Below are 17,324 nucleotides of genomic sequence, written 5' to 3'. Positions count from 1 at the left end.
AACAGAGTCTTTAATCTCCGTGATTTATGCTATTTTAAAATTTATTCATTCAAATTTCTCTTTGTGTTCTTTTACTGTCTTCTTGATCTCCTTTATACCATTTACTATCCCACTTATTTTATTAAGTAGATTTGTATGAACATCTTTGATTAGTTGTTCCAACGTCTGTGTCTTCTCTGGTGTTTTAATTTGGTCATTAGGCAGGACTATATCTGTCTGCATTGTGATATGTTTAGTAATCTTCTGCTGTTTTCTTTGCATGTAGATATCTTGATTGATTTACTTTGGGAGTTGAGTTCTTTCAGTAGTCCAAGGCCTTGTGTTTGCAGGATGGTTGTACAGCAGGGAGCAGGGCACAGGGTGGAGCACTCAGTACGGTGATTTATTTCAGGGCAGGTATGGGCTCATGTTGGGGATGTTAAACTGATGCTTGTGAACATGGGTACCCAGTGGCCAGAGAAGATGTAGTTATGTGGGTACACTGGTCTGGAGGGCATAACCCTGGTGTGTACTAGTTTAAGGCAAGGGGCCCTTTGTGAACATGCACAGAGCTGTGGCAGCAGGTTGGCATCATGCCTTTATGGATTGGGGGCAGATGTGACACAGCTTGCAGGTCCGTACTTTCTCACTTCTCAGAGCCGGGAAGTGAGGCTGAGGGATGTATGCACATGCAGTTCTAGGACTGCTGTATAGTGTAGTTTCCAGAGCTGGATGATGTGATTGGAGGCCCGTGTGCATGTGTGGACCTAGGAGTGCTGTAAAGGGATGCCCTGAGCTCAAGGAGGGTAGGGTGTGGCTGTGCAACACTATGGGCTGGGGGCGGGGGTAGCTTGGGTATGGAGGTTAGTGCCTGCACCCTTTGTGCCCTGGCAACAGCCTGCAGGGAACAGGAAGGGGTGCAGGAGAGGTGGGTTGGGCTGCACTTGGGGTGGGGGTGAGGGGCAGGTATGTGCACTGGTGGCTAGTGGGGTGGGGTCACCTGGAGGGTGGGGAATGAGAGAGGGTGACTGGGTTTAGGTGTGTGGGGTGTGGGGTGAGTCACTGGTCAGGGGGCTGTGCTAGTGATGGTAGTGTGCCCAAGATACGTGGCCTGGCTTACTTCCTAGTCCCAGGCTCTGTGGCTTCGCGCCTCCATGCCTCCATGCCAGGCTCCAGCCCTCTGCCTGTCAATTCCTTGGCCTCCACAACCAGGGCTTCTGCATGTGGTGCAGAAGTCTCTCCCAGGTCAGCCGCACTCCTGAATCACTGCCTCAGTCACCCTCCTGTCTCCTCTCCAACCTTTCCATGGAGCAGGGCTAATCTCGAGCCACTCTAGTCGATCATCTTCCTGGAAGTCACAAATAATTTGAATACATAAATTCTGGTGGGTTTCAGGAAAGGCAAATAGTTTGGAAGTGTCCAAAATGAATGAAACCAATTCTTACATGTATAAAAATGACAATCACTCAATCAACTGTTTTTCCAATGATCTTTTTTTTTTGCCATCTATATTCTTTTGCCCAGGCAACCAGTGGACCACAGAACACTTTTGAGATGACTGGCTTGCTTTAGGGACTTTGTTACTAATTAGAAAACTGTACAAAGCTAATCGGTCTAAGACTTGAACCCAAAATACGCTTCTGGTAGCATAGTAGTAAATATGCTGAGTCAATAAAAAGAAAACCACGTTCAAGGTATAATTTACTTTTGTGTTAGAAAGTGCAGTATTATTTTGCAATCATTATTAATCTGTTGTTTTCTCTCCCTTTTTGGGTAATTTGTTGGAAAAACTTATCTAGCCTAAAAATAGCCAAATAGTGACATAATGCAAGACCAGAAAATAAACAAACAAAAAGAAGATTCTGGATTGTGCATACAACATTTTCCCTTCTCTTCTAATGTCTTTTGAGATGGCCATTGCTATTTTCTTTAGTACTACTTTTCTCACTTATTCAATTTTTTTATTGATGCTAAACCAGTCTTAAGCAAAAGTTTCATAGGTGTGTATTATACATTACAGAGGTTAGTGAGGATGAAATGGTTTACTTAGAAAAGTCAGGGGAAGCATGCAATCACAAAAGAACCAATGAGAAGTCAAAGGTGCCATATTTGATGAGGTCTTTTGGCTGTACAGTTTGCTTTCAGATGACCAGGTATATTTAAAGTTTTAAAAAGCAGGTAAGAGGAGCACAAGGATGAGGATAAAAGTGTGGCATATACCTGTGATATACTCAGCCTATTAGAAGGTCCAGACAGAGCTGGAAAATGCTTTAGAAAAATGCTAAAAAAAGAGCAAAAGATGAATTTAAAGTCTGTTCAGAACAAAAAGAAGAGCAAAGGTCAGGGATCTTCCTGTTGTGTAAAGCTGTTGTTTTTAATGTTAATAGATTACAAAGAAAGGCACAAAGGAACTACTCGACTTATATTTTGTCTTTTAGATCAAGGAGACCATGTTTTCTACTACCGTATGCAAAAAAATGGTTCTTATTTTTAAGGTAGCTCCTGCACCAAACATACATCATCTGAGATCCAGCCTAGAGCTCTTTATGATTCCATTTTGTTCTCCTCTGACTGCTATTCAGTTAAGTTAAAGAAAATAAACTCCAAAGACTGAATTTAGAGCAGTTGCAGATATTGAATCTGCAAATTCTTTGTTATTTAACATGCATAGAAGAAATTGTCATATGGTAGACATCTCTGTGGGACAGAGATGTAAGAAAGGAATAAAAGACCAGAAAAACATTTGTCCTCAGCCGTTGTTGACCAAGGATTTCTCTAATCATCCAGTGAGGAAGGAATGTTCATATAACCGCATGTGTACAGATGGGCTGGTTTTTAAGTACTTGCTTATGCAATCCATTTCTATGTATATAAGACTTGTTAAAAGTTTTTTTTTAAACTGCAGTGGGGTTTCCCTCAAACTGTCTATGCAATTTTTTCAATGTGTTCCATTTTCTATGTTTCTCTTAGAGTGAACTAGAGTGATTTTTTCAAGGTCTTCCTTGATATTTTCCTCCATGTGCTCTGTTTTCTATGTTGTTTCTTAGAGTGCTCTGTGGTAATGTAAATTTGGGGAATGTGTGATTAAATAAAGTTACATAATTTTTTTTTGCTTGTGTGTGTATTTATGTCTTTGGAATTTCAATGCATTAATAGGAGCAGTTTCCGGATGTATTTCCACAAAAACTTTGACCCAATATTTCTTGTAACTGGTATTCAGAGGAAATCACTTTGAGAAATAACGGTAAAGGTACATATTTAAATTAAAATTTCCTAATAACTTTTTAATTTCCTGATATAGAACATGTAATAAATAAAGGAGAATTCAAAGTTCATCACATATAATTCAATTCCTTAACAAAATGCATGTATTTTATATTAAATGAAGCTGAAAAGTAAAAGATAAAATATTATTTCTTGGAACTATTGACTGTGAAATAACCCAGCTTCATTTTCAACCAGAAGTAGGAGAGAGTTGCTCACTTATTAAGTTAAGAAAAGTCTTGGAAGAAAATATGATTCCATTTGTTATATCGAGAGAGATAAATTTCATGAAAAAACAAGTTTTATTATTTGATTTAAACATCACATTTTATTCCTATTAAGCTAGTCCAGTCACCAGTATCTGTACTAAATGAAGCACTAGAGTGCCACTCCAGTTTGAAGAATTCTGAGAAAAATAGTCTGGAACAGGTTTCCTTGGGTGATATGCTGCAAAAAGTGTCATATGGACATAGGGAGAAAGATATACCCACGATGGACCCACATGCAGAAATGCATACTCATTTGCAAACATGTATATTTGCTTTAATTTGCTAAGTAAGTTGTGTATTGTACAGGATGGGAGCATTAGATTTCATTTTTCCCCACTCCCACCTGCCCTTGTCTTTCTGAAGTCCTAGTTAAAGAGCTCTCTCAGGCAACATTATGGGAAGCATGTGAATGGGGTGGACTCCCCCAGTTTTCTTCCACACAGTTCGCCTTCCAGACTGTCACCACAAGCATCACACTTTGCAGAGCTCTGTCTGAATTAGGCTCCCTTCCAAGTTTGGCTATACAATTCATAGATAGACTCTTTCTGATTCCAAATATTAATTTACATGTTCATATGGTGTTGAGGACAATGGAATGTTAAATCATTTCGAGTGTTATGGTTTGTTGTAGACTTTATCCTTTTTCTCCTACTTATTCTTGGCAGTACTCTTTAAAGATCCTATCTAATCTCTCTCTTTAGCTTTTAAAAATTGTTTATTATTTGTTGAGTATTGATCACTGTACCTTGACCCTTATGGAATAGGTGCCTGCATTGCCGTGGTTTGTGGAGTGTATTTGCTGGAAACACCTTTAATAATGTCAGAAATGATGTCATTACTGTTCTGGGAGAGTGTGTTTTCCATGAACTTATGTTTCCTCTCCTACATGGCACTGATGATAGTGGAATGCAAGTGTTTGTCAAGAACAAGACTTTTTAAAATCAAAATAGTTCTTTCTGATAGTTGAATTTATTTAAAAAAAATCAGAAGGCAGTTTCAGCTTTGTTTAAAATCAATTTCTCAAGTAATTGGTAATGCCCTTTCAAAGAGAGAAACAACTGTGATATGATTCATTGCCTTCCAGAGCAGGCCATGGAAATACATAGTTGTTTTTTATTTTTTTAGTTTTTCAGCATCTTGTAATTGTAATTTACACATACAAATCCCACAGGCATATGCCACCAACAGATGGTATTTATTAAAAATCCACATGCATTCTTGGATGGCTTCCGTGTCATTCTGCCTGAAGGCAAAGATACAGATTAGATGACCCTTTAAGGTCATTCCACTTATAACATTCAAGAATAAGATCTGGAACAGTCCCATTGTTTAAAATGTGTTTAGATCAAATATGTGCACTAGTCAGATATGTTTGATTGCTAGTGTCAGAAATCCAACTTGGATACTAGTGATACAGAAGTGCAGGGTGTTGGAGTATCTAACCACCCACAAATAGGGCATGTTCAATATTGACCTTACAGACAACTGGGTCCAGAGATTCAAATGCAGTAAATTTTCTTTATCTTCTTTCTTCTCTTCTTTCTGTGGGTTGCTTCATTCTCTCTTCAGGAGATAGACTTCCCTGACAAAAGAGGGGACATACACCCCAAAATTAATGCTCCTTTCACCAAAAAGAAAAGTCGTTTTTGCAGTGAGATCTATTTAGGAACTCTGGGCAAGACTTTGCTAAAGCACAACTTGGTTCTTGGGAGAGTCAGTGTGGCTAGTGGTTAAAGTGTTAAGATTGACTTCTTTCATGACCCTATACACAGCAGAATTAAGAAACACAAAAGGAGATACCTGGAATCCTGAGAGATTGCCCAATCCTGGCTTCCAAACCAATGACTTTAACACCAGAAACTGCCAAGAGACAGTTTGAAGAAGACTGCAGTTGGAACCGAATATTCAGTTTTCCTGGTTTCTTCATGCTGTACATATCCCTGGTCCTAGTCTTCACCAGGAATCCAAACTTCTCAGGACATCTTTGTCTCCTTTATCCACCTCCATTTGACCTTTGATATTCTCTAATCTGATTTAATTCCTCACATCTCCCTGATTTCTATACTTCTTCTTACCACTCCTGTCAGCCCCCCACACCATCATGGACATGTTATGCTTTCTGAAACTTGTGTTTAAGTAGTATTTTGTATCATATTTAACCTCTGTTCTAAATATTCCCTTTCTTTATGTGTTTTATTGAAAGCTGACCATCTCTTGAGGATTCTGATTCCTCTACAGCCCTTTAAATTGTGTATGTACATGTACTTTTCTACACCCCACAGAGCAGAGGGTCTAGGGATGAGCTACTGTCCTTTTCATTACCATTTCAAGATCATTTAGTTCTTCATTCTCCCTAAAATATCAGTTTTTGGATTATAAGAAAACAAACTCTATAACCACCATTCTTCTTTGTAGTACCTACCAATTGTCTGATAACTCTGCCCCATTTGTTGACAGGTTTATCTTGTTTCTTACATTTTTTTCACCATGACAGTTCTATCATTCTTTTGATGACTTCAGAAGTATGTGGATGACCCAGCCCACACTCTGATTTCTCTCATCTTTGAGTTTCTCACTTTCAGTGGTGCTTTCTCAACACCAACTCAGATATCCATTCCCACAGAAGTACTCTATAGATTTTCATTGCTTAGAGTTGTACCTGTTTCTCTCTTTTTAGATAACTCACTATCACATCTGCACTTAATGTGTTTCTGGCTCATTAAATCTAGCTATCACTCACATCTATAACTATTTAGTCCTTTAAGATCTTCTGATCATTTCACCCTCTCATTTTTGTTTTTGTTGTTCATTGGTGCCCCTCATGTCTTCACTATCCCCCTCAGTTTAGATTCTATTTTTTTAAAAAAATACCCTCTTCCATATAACCTTATCTCCATTGCCCTTCTCTCCCACCATTCTACTCATGTGGCTAAATATCAACCTCATTAAAGCCATCTATTCCAACTCTCTGCCTTTTTCTGAGATACTGAACATGCTGATTGGTTTCACCTAAATTTATGAGAATATATTTCAAGTAACTCTCCGGGATGTGTGGCAATCCAAACTTACTCCTGTCAATTTGCTCTCCCACCTTCTAAAAGAGTTTATGTCATTTGCTTCTCTCCTCAAAACCTCCAAGCTAATTCTTGTTTTAGTGTTTATGGAGAGAAGACATTAAAAAAGAGTTACTTTATCTTGCTTCCATCAAATTGAACAGGCAAGTTGCATCTGCATTGCCTCTTCTGTATTGCAGCTGCAAATGTATCTTCTCTTTTGTTAATCGCATGTGAAAGTTTTCTGCATGTACCGGATGCAATGCTGCACTGTTTAGATCCACCCTTCAGAACTAAGAAACTTATTCCCAAACAGAAGTAAAAGCTCATCCTCCCCTTTACCCAAGGCAAGACAACTTTGAAGAACAATCCCAGATCTAGCACTCCTCATGGGGTAGGCTGAGGCCTCTGCTGTGACTGCATCATTATTCAATACTCTCACTGCCCAGTCTTACTTTCTTCATTATCCCACAGGTTATGACCTCAAGGGAATTCTCAGCTAAACTTCCTGCAGGCAAATCTTTTCAGATTTTATAGGAATTGACCTAAAGGGGTTGCTACCTGGTGAGGAGACTGAATCTAAATTGTGATTTGAAGCTAGATCTGCCACCAGATGGTTGCAGTGAAGACCAACAAAGAGCTCACCATCATGGGTGGTAGGTAGTGTACACTGCACTGCAGTGGTGCAATTGTTAAAGCTTACATTCTTCTTGAACTGGAATGGGCTATCCATGGAGGGAAATGCATTGACAGGACAATATCTCAGATGCTTTAAAAGTTCTAGAAAATGGTAATTATAAGGATTATGGAATTTTATTGTTGTTACCGAGGAAGGTTGTTGTTTTGGCTGAAGACAATTAATGGTGAAGTGTGGGTGCTAGAGAGCCTCCTGAGCATTATACGAATAGAATCCAATCTTGAGTGTGGATTAGTCCCAGGACCTAATTATTAAAACAACAGAACTCCAGAAAAGGTTAAATTCTAGGCCATGGCAAGACTGTTATGCCAAGATCAAAATTCTAGTTGGAAGAAGGGGACCCTAAGAGTTTTGGACAGAGGCATCCAGGTTAGTCTATTTGAAACCTTGAAACCCAAGATTTTCATGAACCATCTGGATTTTCTGTAATCATTACTACCTCTTTGAGAGAGGCTCATTCTGCCCCTCGCTTTAAGATGTTGCAGAGGCCTCTGCTTTGCAAAGTAACACCTCTTACTCTTTTTAAGATGTATTCCCACTTCCTTGTCTGGCTACTGGAAGTCTAATTACTAAGGTGAAATCACAGCATACCCTGGAGGAGAAGTGTAATCCTGGGCCTGCAAAGTGAGGAAAGGTATACCACAAAAGAGCTGCCAGAGTTAGTTAAAATGCATGGGCAGGAGTCTGGAAATATACATAGGACTTGGCCATAAGGGTATTGGATTAAGAGGGCTATTGCATAAGGTTAGATAAGGACGATTTTATGAATAAACAAAACACTCTTGAATGCTATAGTATTTAGTTACCCAGAAAAGACCCTGGAAGATGGAGTTTATAAGCTACTAGTCTGACTCTTGAAATCTTGAAGAAAGTGATGGCATATTGTTTTAACTTGTTAATGCTGCTGGAAATGCAATATACCAGAAATGGGTTGGCATTTATAAAGGGAATTCATTAAGTTACACATTTGCAGTTCAAAGGCAATAAAAATGTCCGAACTAAGGTATCCAGGGAAAGTTAACTTAATTCAAGAAAGGGCCAATGAAAGGGTTTCTTTGTCAGCTGGGAAGGCACATGGTGACATGTGCTAGATATTTTTCTCAGCTTTTTGCTCCAAACAACTTCCCCAGGGGTGTTTTCTTTCTTCATCTCCAAATATCTCTGTCTGTGTTAGCTCTGAAGCTTCTTCCAAAATGGTTCCCTCTTAAAGGACTCCAGTAAGTGGATTAAGGCCCACTTTGAATGAGTGGAGATATATCTCCACGGAAACCACCTAATCACAAGGTCCCACCCCCAAACGAGTGAGTCACATCTTCATAGAAACAACTTAGAAGATCCCACTCAGAATTGGTGGGTTACATCTCCATGGAAGCAACCTAATCAAAAAGTCCCACCTTAAACAGTATGGAACCAGGATTAAAGAACATGGCTTTTCTGGGGTACACAGCAGTTTCAAACTGGCAAACATCTATGCTAAATGTGATAGAAATGCCAGAACTGCTGTAGCAAATAGTAGAAGGATAAGAAAGATCAAATGAATGAGCACACTAAATTAACATCCTAAGTAAGACTGGAAAACCATAACAAAAGTGTTCAATAGGAGAGTGCACTTTGTGCCCATTAGTAGAAGGGGCACCAGGCATCACTGTGAAGCTAAGTGGTGAAATCTTCTATAGGTCAGGACTGATGGTGGGAGGTGCCATTACAGAGCTGGGCTTACTGATAGTAAAGGGAATTATAGGATCTCAATATAACGGAGAATAGGTGCCAGCACATAAACATCAAAAGGAAGGTGGGTTCCCCAGAAACAGATTTTGTGATGGAAAATTCAGGGTAGAAGGTTTGTTTCCTTGCTAATTATCTGCCACCACCGGATTATAAGCTACTTGAGGGAAGAGCTCTGTCTTCTTCACTAGTATATCTTCAGTACATAAAATAGTACCAGGAACATACGAGGCTTCCAACAAATGTTGGTTGAATAAATGAAGTCATCATAAAAGGGTGGGAATGGGGAGTGTGTTAGTTAGGGTTCTCTAGGGAAACAGAATCAACAGGGAACACTTGCAAATATAAAATTTATAAAAGTGTCTCATGTGACCGCAGGAATGCAGAGTCCAAAATCCACAAGGCAGGCTGTGAAGCCGACGACTCCGATGGATGGTCTGGATGAACTACACAAGAGAGTCTCACCAGCCAAAGCAGGAATGGAACTTGTCTCCTCTGAGTCCTCCTTAAAAAGCTTCCCATGATTAGATTTAGCATCACTAATTGCAGAAGACACTCCCCTTTGGCTGATTACAAATAGAATCAGCTGTGGGTGCAGCTGACATGATCATGACCTAATCCTATGAAATGTCCTCATTGCAACAGACAGGCCAGCGTTTGCCCAATCAGATAAACAGGTACCACAACTTGGCCAAGTTGACACGTGTCCCTAACCATGACAGTCCACCCCTTGTCAACTTGGCACCTATATATATATCGCCTTAAACCATACTTAATTTCCAAATGAAAACAAATAAGCACACATTTTTTCTTTTACCTGACAATACTCAACTGTCCTGAATATAACTGGAAATACATTATATCTCTCCAGAATAGGATGCAAATCCTTGGGCAACATTCATTCTTAAACTTGATATCTTACAACTTAAGTAGTATAACATGAACAAAACAGAATTACAGTCCTCATTTCTGTAACTGATCACGTGGTTCATATTTATCACTTTCTTCTTCCACTACCCATTCCATGTTCCCTTTACCCTCAGCAAGCACTTCAGATGGCCGTGGTTCTTTGCCTGGTGAGGTGATCCAATCCTTCATACTGAAGTTTCAGAGCCATTGGTAGTCCTGTCTGGATTGAGTTGTTGCAGTTTTCCATTGATTTTAATTACAGTATATGGTAGTACTAAAAGACACCCTAGGGAATTGTCTATATTCCAACAAAATTCGTCTTTACCTCCATTGTGTAACTGCAGTCCTATTTCCCCCTGATAGTCAGGGTCAGTCACCCCAGACAATAATGTAATCCCCTTCTTTGCTTGTTGGTCCAGGGGCATGAGTAGCCCAAAGTGATCAGGTGGCAGTCTTAGATTCCAGTTCAGTGGAATGATTGTAGTTTTCCTGGTGGAAGCACTCCCTGTTTTGGAACTAAAACCTATAGATCAGCAGAGTTCAGGGTCACAGGGACAGGAAGCAAAAATTTTACTAGTGGATCACTAAGGGTAATAGTGAGTGGTACTATGCCCATTTCCACCCTTTGGTTCCTGGACCCATGGATTCTGGCTATAGGAGAAACAGCACCATACAGTGGACGCTGATTCAGAGCATACACAGCTTCCTGGAGAACATTACCCCAGCCTTTCAAGTTTTTGCCACCTAATTGGCACTGTAATTGAGTTTTCAAAAGGCCGTTCCACCATTCTATCAATCCAGCTGCTTCTGGATTATGGGGAACATGATAAGACCAGAGAATTCCATGAGCATGTGCTCATTCCCGCACTTCATTTGCTGTGAAGTGTGTTCCTTGATCCAAAGCAATGCTATGTGGAATACCATGATGATGGATAAGGCATTCTGTATTGTAAGCCCACGGATGGTAGTTTTGGCAGAAGCGTTGCATGCAGGGAAAGCAAACCCATATCCAGAGTATGTGTTTATTCCAATTAGAACAAATCGCTGCCCCTTCCATGAAGGGAGTGGTCCAATGTAATCAACCTGCCACCATGTAGCTGGCTGGTCACCTTGGGGAATGGTGCCATATCAGGGGCTGAGTGTTGGTCTCTGCTGTTGGCAGATTGAGCACTCAGCAGTGACTGTAGTCAGGTCAGCCTTGGTGAGTGGAAGTCCATGTTGCTGAGCCCATGCATAACCTCCATCTCTACCACCATGACCACTTTGTTCATGAGCCCATTGGGCAATGACAGGAGTTTCTGGGGAAAGAAGCTGACTTGTATCCACAGAACGGGTCATCTTATCCACTTGATTATTAAAATCTTCTTCTGCTGAAGTCACCCTCTGGTGTGCATTTACATGGGACACAAATATCTTCATGTTTTTAGCCCACTCAGAAAGGTCTATCCACATACTTCTTCCCCAGACCTCTTTGTCACCAATTTTCCAATTATGGTCTTTCCAAGTCCCTGACCATCAGCCAAACCATTAGCAACAGCCCATGAGTCAGTATAAAAACGCACCTCTGGCCAGTTTTCCTTCCAAGCAAAATGAACAACCAGGTGCACTGTTTGAAGTTCTGCCCACTGGGAGGATTTCCCCTCACCACTGTCCTTCAGGGACACCCCAGAAAGGGGTTGTAATGCTGCAGCTGTCCACTTTTGGGTGGTACCTGCATATCATGCTGAACCATCTGTAAACCAGGCCCGAGTTTTCTCTTCCTCAGTCAATTCACTGTAAGGAACTCCCCAAGAGGCCATAGCTCTGGTCTGGGAAAGAGAAGGTAATGTGGCAGCAGGAGTGGAAACCATGGGCATTTGTGCCACTTCTTCATGTAACTTACTTGTGCCTTCAGGACCTGCTCTGGCTCTATCTCGTATATACCATTTCCACTCTACAATAGAGTGCTGCTGTGCACACCCAACTTTATGGCTTGGTGGGTCAGACAACACCCAACTCATGATAGGCAACTCAGGTCTCATGGTAACTTGGTGGCCCATGGTTAAGCATTCAGTCTCTACTAAGGACCAGTAGCAGGCCAAAAGCTGTTTCTCAAAAGGAGAATAGTTATCTGAAGCAGATCATGAGGCTTTACTCCAAAGTCCTAAGGGTCTACATTGTGATTCTCCTACAGGGGCCTGCCAAAGGCTCCAGACAGCATCTCTATTTGCCACTGACACTTCCAGCACCATTGGATCTGCTGGATCATACGCCCCAAGTGGCAGAGCAGCTTGTTCAGCAGCCTGGACCTGTCGCAGAGCCTCCTCTTGTTCAGGTCCCCACTCAAAATTAGCAGCTTTTCTGGTCACTCAATAAATGGGCCGGAGTAGCACACCCAAATGAGGAATATGTTGTCGCCAAAATCCAAAAAGACCAACTAGGCATTGTGCCTCTTTTTTGGTTGTGGGAGGGGCCAGATGCAGCAACTTATCCTTCATCTTAGAAGGGATATCTCGACATGTCCCACATCACTGGACACCTAGAAATTTTACCGAGGTGGAAGGCCCCTGTATTTTTGTTGGATTTATCTCCCATCCTCTGACATACAAATGCCTTACCACTAAATCTAGAGTAGTTGCTACTTCTTGCTCACTAGGTCCAATCAACATGGTATCATCAATATAATGGACCAGTGTGATGTCTTGTGGGAGGCAGAAACGATCAAGTTCTCTGCGAACAAGATTATGACATAGGGCTGGAGAGTCGATATACCCCTAAGGTAGGACAGTGAAAGTATATTGCTGACCTTGCCAGCTGAAAGCAAACTGTTTCTGGTACAAGGTGCATCCTCTGGAAATTCCTGGGGTGTAAGAGCAGGCTTTGCATGATAAATCTATTCTAACATTCCAATCTCTCTAAGCCTCTGGATACCCTCATCTACATTATACCAGGGCGGTTCTGGCATTTCAACCTCAGGTAATGTTGGCCACCTTTTGATCCATGTTTCAACCAACCACCCAAACAAGCTGTTAACACCTTTTCTAACTGCTCGAGCTATAACATTGAATGCAGAATCTCTGCTTAGTGGGCCCGTATCAATAAATTCAGCCTGATCCAGCCTTATATTCCTCCCACCATTATCCCACACTCTTAAAATCCATTGCCACACATATTCCCCTGATTTCTGTCTATATAAATTGGAAATCTCACACAGTTCTTTTGTAGTATAACGTACCTCCTCATGTGTGATACTTTGTACCTCACCTTTAGGGGCCTGTTGGGACTTCAGTCTAGTTATAGGTCTAGAAGAAATGAGGGGTGGTGGTGGTGGGTCATGAAAAGAATTAGAAATATCTTCCAAGCCATTTGCTTCAGGGCCTTCATTTGCATTTTCATCTGGTGAAACAGGAATAATCACTCTAGGGCTAATCCCTTCAGGAGGAGGATGGGTGGCCAATTCCTCAAGGCAGGCTGGAGGTGGGGCAGCTATGTCCTCAGGGCAGACTATTACAGGGTTATCTAGAGAAGACACAGCATGGCCTAGGGTTTCAACCTCACCCCCAACATCATTATCAATCCATATGTCACCATCCCATTTTTCAAGGTCCCACTCCTTTCCAATCAATGCCCTCACTTTAACGGCAGACACCATGCAAGACTGAGATTTCAGTTTATGTTGTAAAGTTGCTACTCTAACAATAAGATTCTGAGTCTGATTTTCAGAGATCTCAAATCTATGGCTACAGGAAATAAGATTTTGCTTCAGGATACTCATAGAAACGTCTACATCTTTCAGACGGTGCTTAAGCTTCTCATTTGAAGCCTTAAGCCCATCCCTTTCACCCCTTAATGTAGACAGTGTATCTAACAACAACCAACCAACATCTCTATAACTCTTATTTCTACAAAACTCTGTAAAGGTGTCAAAAACATTATCCCCCAGAGTCTGGCTTCGTACAAGCGAAGCATTAGGAGAATCAAGTGATGATATTTTTACTATCTCCTTTGCCAACTCACTCCATGGATTGGGAGTGTCATTCTGATTATGGGAATCAGAGTCCTTAGTGTCTCTGAGTCCAGTCAGAGTAGAAAACCATTCATAAAAACCCATTTTTAAGATTCTGTTTCTTAAGAACCACTCCTGGTACCAAGATGTATTAGTTAGGGTTCTCTAGAGAAAGAGAATCAACAGGGAACACTTGCAAATATAAAATTTAAAAAAGTGTCTCGCGTGACCACAGGAATGCAGAGTCCAAAATCCACAGGGCAGGCTGTGAAGCTGATGACTCCGATGGATGGTCTGGATGAACTATGCAGGAGAGGCTCACCAGCCAAAGCAGGAATGGAACCTGTCTCCTCTGAGTCCTCCTTAAAAGGCTTCCCATGATTAGATTTAGCATCACTAATTGCAGAAGACACTCCCCTTTGGCTGATTACAAATAGAATCAGCTGTGGATGCAGCTGACGTGATCATGACCTAATCCTATGAAATGTCCTCATTGCAACAGACAGGCCAGCGCTTGCTCAATCAGATAAACAGGTACCACAACTTGGCCAAGTTGACACGTGTCCCTAACCATGACAGGGAGGCACAGGTGGAGCCATGGCTGGGGCCCTTGAGAAGGTGTTAGTCACTCTGATTTGCAACAGCTGTAATATGTTTTAAAATGGTTATCTAAAAAGTGCCTAGGGACCTTCAAAAAATTAGAAACAGATTTAAAAATTATAAATTATAGCTATTATGGGCATCTATTTTAATGTTAAAGTGTGAAAACATGTACTTAAATCTTTAAGTGGTTTGGTTCTTAAATAGACAGAAGAAAGAAATCTACCTTATTATTGATCAAGTACAGTCATGGAGAATCATATTATGAGATTGGAAAATGGGTGGTAATAACCGTTTTTCAGTCGAATTGCATGAAAGGGTAAAAATGAAGCCCTGAAAATTTGGTAAGAAAGTGTTGAGATAGCTGATAACTTTCTTGGTAAAAAAAGTCATATTTCTTGAACTGTTCCAGATAATATTAGTTTTGTGAGTGGTTAATGCATGTTCTCTATTCAAATGGTTTATAGTTGTATGTAAGTTTGGGAAATGCTGCCCTAGGTTTTATGGAATTATGTACAAGATTAAAAATGCTCAAATTAACTATATGACCTTCATCTAGTGCATTTCCTAATATAACTTATGTAGACAGCTTAATTGAACACCATAAGGACATGGACCTTGAGTAGGACATGAGATTTTGTTGGTTTGGCCAGAGTGATGCCCCGAAGAATCCCAGAGTGATTTGAACAGTGAATAAAAGAGTATTTGCAAAGTCCCCTTCAGGGAATGGTGAGAAAGGGGGAAATTCATCTTCCCCAAGCTGAATTCTTGATATTCTCACAAGCAGTGTGGACAACCAAAGCAATAGGCTGAGTCCCCAATCTTGGGGTTTGTTCATATGAAACTCAACCCCACAAAGGATAGGCTAAGCCTACTTAAAATTAGGCCAAAGAGTCACTCCAAGAGAACCTCTTTTGTTGCTCAGATGTGGCCTCTCTCTCCAGCCCACACAATAACTAAACTCACCACCCTGTCCCTGTCTACTGGGGACATGACTCCCAGGGGTGTGGACCTTCCTGGCAGCGTGGGACAGAAATCATAGAATGAGCTGAGACTCAGCATCAAGGGATTGAGAAAACCTTCTTCACCAAAAGGGGGAAGAGGTGAAAAGAGACAAAATAAAGTGTCAATGGCTGAGAGATTTCAAACGGAGTCAAGAAGTTATCCTGGAAGTTTTTTTTATGCATTAAACAAATATCACCTTGTTAGTCAAGATGTAATGGAGAGGCTAGAGGGAACTGCCTGAAAATGTAGAGCTGTGTACCAGTAGCCATCTTTCTTGAAGATGATTGTATAATGATATAGCTTTCACAATGTGACTGTGTGATTGTGAAAACCTTGTGTCTGATGCTCCTTTTATCTACCTTATCAACAGACGAGTAAAACATATGGAATAAAAATAAATAGGGGGAACAAATGTTAAAATAAATTTAGATTGAAATGGTAATGATCAATGAAAGGGAGGGGTTTGGGGTATGGTATGTATGAATTTTTTTCTGCTGTTTTTTTATTTCTTTTTCTGAATTGATGCAAAGGGTCTAAGAAATGATCATGACGAATATGCAACTGTGTGATGATATTGTGAATTACTGATTATATATGTGGAATGAAATGATCATAAGTTAAGAATGTTTGCATTTGTTTGTTATACTTTTAAAAAAATTAAAAAATTAATAAAAAAAGATTTTTATAATTTGAAAAAAAAAAGTCTATACCTGGGCAGGCCACGGTGACTCAGTGGCAGAGTTTCTTGCCTGCCATGTCGGAGACCTGGGTTTGCTTCCTGGTGCCTGCCTATGTTAAAAAAAAAAGACTATAGCTCTTTGTACTTCCAATAGTGGGCATGCTTTTCCATGATTTTTAAAGCAACTTGTGGAAAAAAACAACTAAGATTGTTTTAGAAGAACTAAGACTAAATATAAAGACTGCTAATTTAACCTAGCTATTTTCAGATTTCTTTAAATCTTATTTAAAATAATTTTCAATTGTTGAGGTGCTCCTGAACTTTCCCAGGTTCTGTTATGGGTATGGTGGGAAATACAGAGATCAATTATTATTTGGTTTCTGCCCTGAAGGGTATTACACTTTAATAAACTAGTAATAGTCTTTTATCGGTTATTATTAAAATTATCAATAAAAGCATCATTGAACAGGAACATTGATTAGAACATGTCCTCATTTAAACTCACCTACAGTCATAGGCCTGTGGTTCAGAGATTATCATTATAATATCAGTTTAACTAAATTTTTGGCATAGAGTTTAAGGAAAAAGAAACTTATTTGTAATCTCCGCTCATGTCTTTAAAATGGCAACAAATAATAATAATAAAAAAAAGACAACAAATGTCCCTTACGACCCCTCAGCAAAGTAAAAAAGTAGTAAAACTCATCAGGTGAAAGAATTTGCTTCTGACGAGCGCCATCTTCCTGTTGGGTACAGCTCTCCCTCTCCCAGGCCCTGTATGGGCTGAGGTGCTGCCCTTCTCCCTTCACCCTCAAAAGACTTGCTCGAACTGTTCACTTCCATGAAGCTTCGAATTAAAGAAAACAGTTTAAGACATCGCCTATTCTTCACAAGGATTTTCATTTTTAATGCACCAATACTCTGAAGAGAACGGTGGGGTTTCTGTATTCATCAGTGGTTGAGGAAGGTGTTTGGGGAAAACACGAGAATCTCATTCAAGGCCTAAAACCATATGGCACAGATGGGTGCTTTGAAATGTCCATCAGTCCTACCCCTCCTGGCCGTCAGAGCAGGTATTCTCAATTCTCACTGCATTGATTCTCATTACCCTGAGTCTTGGTTTTGAGTGGATTTTGCTGTGGGCCATGCCTTATAAAAC

Source organism: Tamandua tetradactyla, chromosome 18, assembly GCF_023851605.1.
Source record: "Tamandua tetradactyla isolate mTamTet1 chromosome 18, mTamTet1.pri, whole genome shotgun sequence".
NCBI classification, from domain to species: domain Eukaryota; kingdom Metazoa; phylum Chordata; class Mammalia; order Pilosa; family Myrmecophagidae; genus Tamandua; species Tamandua tetradactyla.
The sequence above is the reverse complement of the archived record's forward strand: the minus strand, read 5'-3'. Positions refer to the sequence as shown.